Genomic DNA, 7,989 nt, shown 5'->3' on the forward strand with positions numbered 1-7,989 from the left:
CCTTCATTTTTTGAAGTTAGACATCAACTTTCTTAGTATTCCTCAATCTATTCATTATAAACAATATAACAAGAAATAAATAATACAATTTAATTTTTTATAAAAAGTGTATAGGGTCGCTTGAGACCCGAGGTGTGTATTAGTGTAAGTATATTTTTTCTGCACAAAAAATATTCAAATATCTGATGACTCAATGCATGCAATTCACCTTTACTCCTCGAGATGGCACTGTTTAATAGACAATAATGACGTGACGTTTCACTCATAATCACTGCAGGCATAAAACAAAAGAATATCATAAGCAAAAATTGAACTGGTTTGAATGGCTATACTGCAGAGCAATTACTGTAAGCCATAAAATACAAATGTCACTGTAATTTGATAGTGGATGTGGTGATTAAGCTGCCAGCGATCAAACTATTGATTTTGAAATCACTGAAAGCATCCTGACCAACTGTGTCACAGTATGGTATGGGAGCTGCTCTGTTGCGGAGCGCAAGGCACTGCAGCGGGTGGTGAAAACTGCCCAGCGCATCACAGGGACTCCACTACCTGCCATCGAACACATCCAGAGGAAACGCTGTCTGCATCGAGCTCGCAGCATCCTTAAGGACTCCTCTCACCCAGCCCACAGACTGTTTTCTCTCCTGCCCTCCGGCAGGCGTTTCAGGTGCCTCCGGACCAGGACCAGCAGATTAAAGAACAGTTTCTTCCCCAGAGCTGTCTCTTTACTGAACTCTAACCCCCGTTGATCCACTTCCTCATATATTGTTAACTCTTCTCTCCTACCTCACATCGGCCTTATTTGCACTACTGAATGTAAATTTTATTACAGTAACAACTGTTTACTTTTGTATCTTGCACTACCATACCTAAACTGGATTATGCTCATTTGCACTGCCGACTGTTGTTTACATTATCAATGTTTACATTAGCATTTTGCACCGTACGTCTAATTGTAATATGCAATCACTTCCACTGCACTTTTACACCTTGTTTATAGTAATAGCCATCTGTATATTTATTCACTATACATATTCACCTGTAAATTCTGTTTATAGTAATAACCATCTTTCTATATATATTTATACATATATTCAGTACATATCCTTGTCCTGCACTTATTCAACCATTGTATATCCTGCACTTGCTGCTATTGCACTTCTGGTTAGACCTAAACTGCATTTCGTTGCCCTGTACCTGTACTTGTGTAAATGACAATAATGTTGAATCTAATCTAATCTAATCTAATCTAATCAATATTGGGGCATTTCACCTTTGCTAGTCCAAAGGGAGGGTTCTTAGTAAACTCTGTCATCAGGGCTTGTGCTGAGGTGTGCTGCATCTGGATGTATAACAAAGCCACCATTTCAAACATTCACATTCATCTTGTCAGATAATTCAAGTAGAACTTCAGACTCTAGTTCCAGTTCACAATTTATTGCAGAAATTATTTGGACACTTCATGCCTGGTTGGAGGTTTCTCCTCTTGCATGACACACACACCACATGGAATCTACTCTATGTAATGCGTGGTAAATGCATTTGGTTTCATAGAGCAGACTGCGACTAAACCGGTGTCTTTTTCAATTATTGTGGTGAGTTCTTACTTACAAGCTCTCTAGGAACCACATATCACTGTCTACAATTTAGGACTACAATACAAACATAGCATTAGCATAATCTGACTGCAACAGCAATCTAACAAATCAAAATTAATAACTAAAATAATAATAATATTACACTAGACAAAGTAATGGTTTAGCCAGATATCTAACGATTACATTAAACTTACCTTCATAGTTGAAGATGTAATTTTCCTAGAAGAATTTTTAACCTTTATCAAGTTTAGATAGCTTCATTTGAAAATGATTTTCAACAATCTTATAAACGTTGTTGAAGTTTTCAAAGTTGTGTTGTAAACCTCTATGTGTCTATGGAGTGGACATTAGTTTATGCTACTATCCAGCCCTGGAAGTGACAACACATAGACTGTAACGGCAGGTTCACACATACTCTATTTGCAGTGTGTATGCAGTCCATGTGTGGTATGTAAGTGGTGTAGAAACAGCGCAGACTCCTTGTACTTTCACACAGGAGTCCACTACTAATCCATGGCTGTTTACAACAAACACAAAATTTATCCATTATTTTGATTTCAAATTCAAACATTTCTACTGAAAATGCTTTTTCAGCATTGGGATTTTAGATTTATATTACTTTGCTCAAGCAAATGGCAAAACATTTAAACTACTTTTCTTACATTATCACACTCTAAATTAAAACTTACCACTGAAAGAAACCTTCAGCTCTACTGTTTTTTTTGCATTTAGATCTTTATTACTTGCTTGTAAGCAATTCTGCGGTTCATAAAGAACTTGTTTTAGTGTAATTACTGTGGTGTAATTACTACATTTTCGTGTCAATCCATGTTAATTTTTACCGCGAACAATGGGCTGTCACTTTAATTTAACGCGTGCAGCAAGGCAAAAATAGATTCAGTGCAGAAACGATCGCTGCACTGCTGCAGACGCACCGCTCCTGAAACACAGTGTGCAGTGTGAACGGGTGCAGAAAAAAAAGGGCCTATTTAATTTTTCTGTGTGCAATAATTTTTTTTGCCATCACACACACAGAACACACATACACCTGAAAAGGCATGCAGATGTGAGACCCTATTTGTTGTTTGTGATGTCATTACTCACAGAAATATGCATTCTTAATTTTTGATATGAAATGGTGTTTTAAAGGAGACCTATTTTGCCCCTTTTTACAATATGTAATATAAGTCTCAGGTGTCCCCAGAATGTGTCTGAGGTTTCAGCTCAAAATACCTCACAGATTGTTTATTAAATATTTTGAAAGTGCCTATTTTGAATGGAAGCAGAAACATGCTGTTTTCTGAGCAGACACATCCTTAGCCCACGCACCGAAAGCGGCTGTCACATGGCGTACTAAACTAAGTTTTCTTTCATGTCTTAAACTGTCAAATACACACAAGTTTGTGTTAAAAACATACATGTTACAAAATCATTTGGTTATGTCTGTGAAGGTAAACAGTTGGAAAAAAATCACTTGTTTATATTAGATCTATGTGGCAGCAGCGTAAAACCCAAAACACACTGCATGATTTTAGCAATCTTATAAGATCACTGCATGTCACACTGTGCGATATGGCTCTAATAAACTTGGCGTGATGTGTGTAGACTGTACGACAGGGCTATTGAATTAACTTCATTTGAGGGCTGGATTATCGAATTTAACATTTGAAGGGGGCCAAGGGGGTGGGGGGCCGTCGCGATCTTTTTCTGGGGGGCCTATAAAATTGGAAATTAAATTTAAATGCATATTCAGCAGTAAAATTAACTAATATTACCAACAGTAGCATCTATAAAAGGCCATCTTTGAACCTCTCTCACTGTACGACACAGGACCACCGATTAGGAGCCGCGATCACAGAAATCGCCACGATTGTTTCATGATGCCAATCTTTCTTCTGGGACAGCCAAAAATCGTGCATTGTGTTTAGGGCTTAATTTACAGTAAATAAATCAATAAATCCACTGCTCTTTTGTCTTCTATGAGGCTGGGACTCTAAATAGTGTTCTGTGATCATCAGTCCAGCCAAAGACAGAACAGTTAGCATGCTTTGCTCGAACTTTTGGGTGGAAACGTGCAGATTAAGGGATGGTAATATTATAATAAAATCCCCTTAATATGTTGTATTCTTCTTTACTATTACTCTTTTTTTTCACAAGCTTGCAGAGAAAGACAAAAAAAACTTACTGGGCTAATCTTTTTCACGTTTCCTAGGTTGGTAGATGCAGCGGAAACCCGATTATAGCACATAAACATGTAAAAGATAAGATTTTTATATGTCACCTTTAAGACTCCTAAATTTGTGCTTTAGGAGTATTTCGCAGTGTTTCAACACTAAAATGAGCTCTTAAATCTATAAAAATTTGAGGAAGTCAAGAGGACTCCTAAGACCAATTCACAAACCATTCATAAATGACTGTTGCCAGCAAATCTGCCTCATAACAAATATTTTAGAAACATTTCACGATAACTTTCATTTAATTTGTTAATGTCTTTCTTTTCATGTACAAGTTGGTTGTGTGCAAAGGTCAACCCGCCCTTTCTCTTCGATATTTGACCACTGTTTTGATAAAACATTGTTGCAGTGACAGTAATTTAGTAATTTATGTCAGAAGTGCAAAATAATAAATCTGTATATGTCATTTTTGGAATAGAAATTCACAACGCATTCATATTCAGTCACGTCAGCACCGGTTTATTTGTGTTCACATAGATTCACTGAACAGTTCGATTCACAACGTGCTTATAATAATGTTTTCTAATTTGAGTGGTACGGGTAGGTTTTCACGGGAAATTTGAGCATGGCACTGCGTCATTACGTCACGTCTGTAAACATAAACAAGTTGTCCTGGCTAGTAGGCTATCGCATGTGAGGATCCTGCAGGTTGTGTATCGTTTAGCCTTTTCTCACAGAAGCTAGAACAATTAAATGTCAAATAATCATTTTGATGGCAGATTGTAATCCAGAAAGGATTATATGAAACGCATGTGAATGAAATTAAATTGTATTCCAGTTTTAAATGTGCTTCTGATTACAGATAGCCTGGGTGTAATGAGGAGTCAAAGGCGAGCGGATCCATTTGCAGTTTTTATTAGTTCAAGGTCACCAAAACAATGATCAATTACCAGCGTCAGGGATAACACAGATAATCCAGAGACATAGACATATTCCAGGCAGAGATCGGGGCAGGCAGCAATCAGCATAAACAAGGTCGAGAAACAAGAGCAATGGTCAAAGGGGCAGGCAGCAGGGAATCACAAGGAGTACAAACAGTCCAAGATAATACATGGCAGGAACAAACACAAGGAAACTGCTCAGAAATGTCAGACTGCGCTAAACAAGACTTCGCACCGAACTGAAGATGTGAGTGGCTTATATGCAAGTCTGTAAATGAGGTGCAGGTGTGATCGCTGATGGGAAGCAGCTGTGACTGTGAGATCAGGTGATCGTGTAATGCAGTGACTGATGGGAAGTGTAGTCCGTGTGATGCAACAGTCTGTGTAGTGCTCGTGTCCAAATGATGAAAGGGTGACATCTGGTGGTTGATGGGTGAATGATCCTGGACCGGATCATGACACTGGGCTTACACATTTGTATTTTAAAGACAACCAGTTCAAAGGGAGCATAGTTTGCTTTTTGGGTTAATAGAATTTCTTAATATGAAATTCGAATGGTATGACAATTAGCGGTAGCGGTATGCTATATAGTATATAGTGCTGTACCTGAACATACTCATCCCTCAGTTGTTTCAACCAGTCATTGTTTCTCTCAGGTAAATGTGTTTCATTGATACCTGGTGCCTCTTTAAAAAACGGGTTGCTGTTGGTAGGTGTCATTGTTCTCCTCAGTTGCCTGCTTTATTTCTGACAGCCATATATCATTCCTTGCCCTCACCATTTCCACCACTGCCCACTTCTGCTGGTCAGTCAGAACATGGCCACGGCCACCAATATGGAGTTTTTGGCTGTCAATTCTAAGCATAGAACAGATCATACTGTAAGAATACTGTAACATGTTATGATGAATTTACATGCATTAGCACTTAATGTAATGGTAAAGCATAGTATATATATATCCTCCACACTTACAGGTTTTCTTGGCAAAAAGTGCTGATGATAGAATTGACAGTTGATCTTTTTAGATTTGAATGAACTAATCTGGCAGCCTCTGAAATAGTAAGGCCTTGGTTCACTATGTAATTGATGAAGGTAATTTTAAATGTAATTTAGATGTCTGCACAAACACATTTGTGTAGTTCTCAAAATCCATATACTGTATATAGCTGATAAACCAATGTAAAGAATATGGGTTTACCATACGGTTCAGTGATTAACCATTAAGATGAGTTAGATTAAATAACAAATAAACGTATTAAACTGAATTAGAAGACATGCAAATAAAAAGTTTGAAAGTAAGTTTTATGAAAGACATTACTGTGAATGAAACATTTATACTTTTATATATGTATATATTAAACACTTATTTTGTGTACACTGTAAAAAATAATTCAGAGGCTTTGTAAATATCACAAAAATAAAAACTTGTATTAACTTAATAAAATCTCTGAATATCATTTAAGAGATTATATGAGTTGGGTTTACCAAAATTAATGAGTAAAAATCCCACAGTTTATTTTATCTCAAATTTACTTGTTCTACTTAAGTATGTTTTAATAAAAATATTAAGCATTTAACTAACAAATTATATTTTTCACATGTCTTTAATGTTTTTGGTACATTTCAATGAAAATAGTTGAGAAGGTTGCAATAAAATCTATTTTTTTTGTATTTTGCATCTACTTAAAAAATGTAGTAAGTTTCGTGGCTATTGTGATCACGTGAACAACGATCGCGCGCTCCATGACGGTAAATCTGCTTACTGGTCACAAGAAAGAAAACTGGAAGAAGGAGAAGAAGAAAGAAAACTGAGGCTAAAACCACGGTGAGACTCTGTTAAAATACTGGCAAGTCAATTATCAAAAATTAATGAAATATTGGCTGTGTTTTCGGGTACACAAAACGTTCAGTGTAATTTTTTGAATGCTGTTGCGGCCCTGCTGTTCTGTGGTAACTTTTTGGAAGGGGCAAGCATTTCTAATCACTGTGACTTTTTTTTTTTTTTTTTTTTTAAACCACCAAATATTCAGCTAAAATACGGTTAATACAGCTCGGTAACTTCAAATGTGTGTAAAATGAGTCAATTTTCCCTGTTTAACGCAACACAATGTGACCGTGTATGAGGGGGAGGGGCCGTCCCAGGTAGCCAAAATGATCCGGCCCAATAACGGCCCAAATCCGGCAAACCGGAAAAAATAACTCGGCCTGGATGCGGTCAGAATCTGAAACTGAGCCGACACTGCCGGCATCGGGCCGCAATCACGCCAGCATAGATTATACAATATCTAGATACCAAATGGTAATGTATATGAAATACAAACCAATATTTATTTAATTAATAACAACAAAATTTACCAAAACAATATTAGCTTGTTTGCTATATAGCCTACATGGATAAGAACTGTTCATGTAATTCATTGGTTCTCTAAAAAATACAAAAAAATGTATTATTAAAGATTTCCTCCAGTTTTTATTTACAGTTGTTTCCACAAATATTACACACACACACGTGCAGCTCCCCCCTCAATACCCCCCAATAAGAATGACACCATAAATGTAAAAAATATGAGAATTTATTATTGAAAAATTGACATCAACAAATGCATAAAAAACACATTAGAACCTCTAAGATATCCCAGGACCTCGGGTTTATCCTAAAAGAGGGACAGAAAAAAAGAAAGAGAGATAACAAGGGGATACATATAGACACATAGTTAGTCAGATCTCAGTGAACTCAATGGTAAATGGTAATTTTGGAGCATACCTTAAGAAGAATTTCTTTGTTGTAGGACCTGCTCTCTTCTTCCATGCCTTCTGTTTATAAACTTCTCAGTTTTTCCATCCAGCTCACTGAAGTATTTGCAGAAAAATAATATATATATATATATATATATATATATATATATATATATATATATATATATATATATATATAAAATATGTGTGTGTGTGTGTGTCAGTGTCAGTCTGGTATATGTGGCACAAGTTTGCCTATTTAAACATGAAGCTTAGCATAAAGACCCGGTAGGAAGAAGATCAAGAAAAATATATATACTGTATGTTATGTGGTCAAAAGTCATTTCAGAAATTCAGACTACTTTTTCACTTTTTGCAGACATTATGTTGTAAATTTCAATTTAAAACTAATACAGTTTTACAGTTTAAAATGACAAAAAAAAGAAAAAGGTCTATAAAAATTTGGGCACCCTGCATGGTCACTACTTGACCACTTACAACACCCTGACTCAAACAGTACAACAAAATTAATCTTAA

Source organism: Onychostoma macrolepis, chromosome 03 (genome assembly GCF_012432095.1).
Source record: "Onychostoma macrolepis isolate SWU-2019 chromosome 03, ASM1243209v1, whole genome shotgun sequence".
NCBI classification, from domain to species: domain Eukaryota; kingdom Metazoa; phylum Chordata; class Actinopteri; order Cypriniformes; family Cyprinidae; genus Onychostoma; species Onychostoma macrolepis.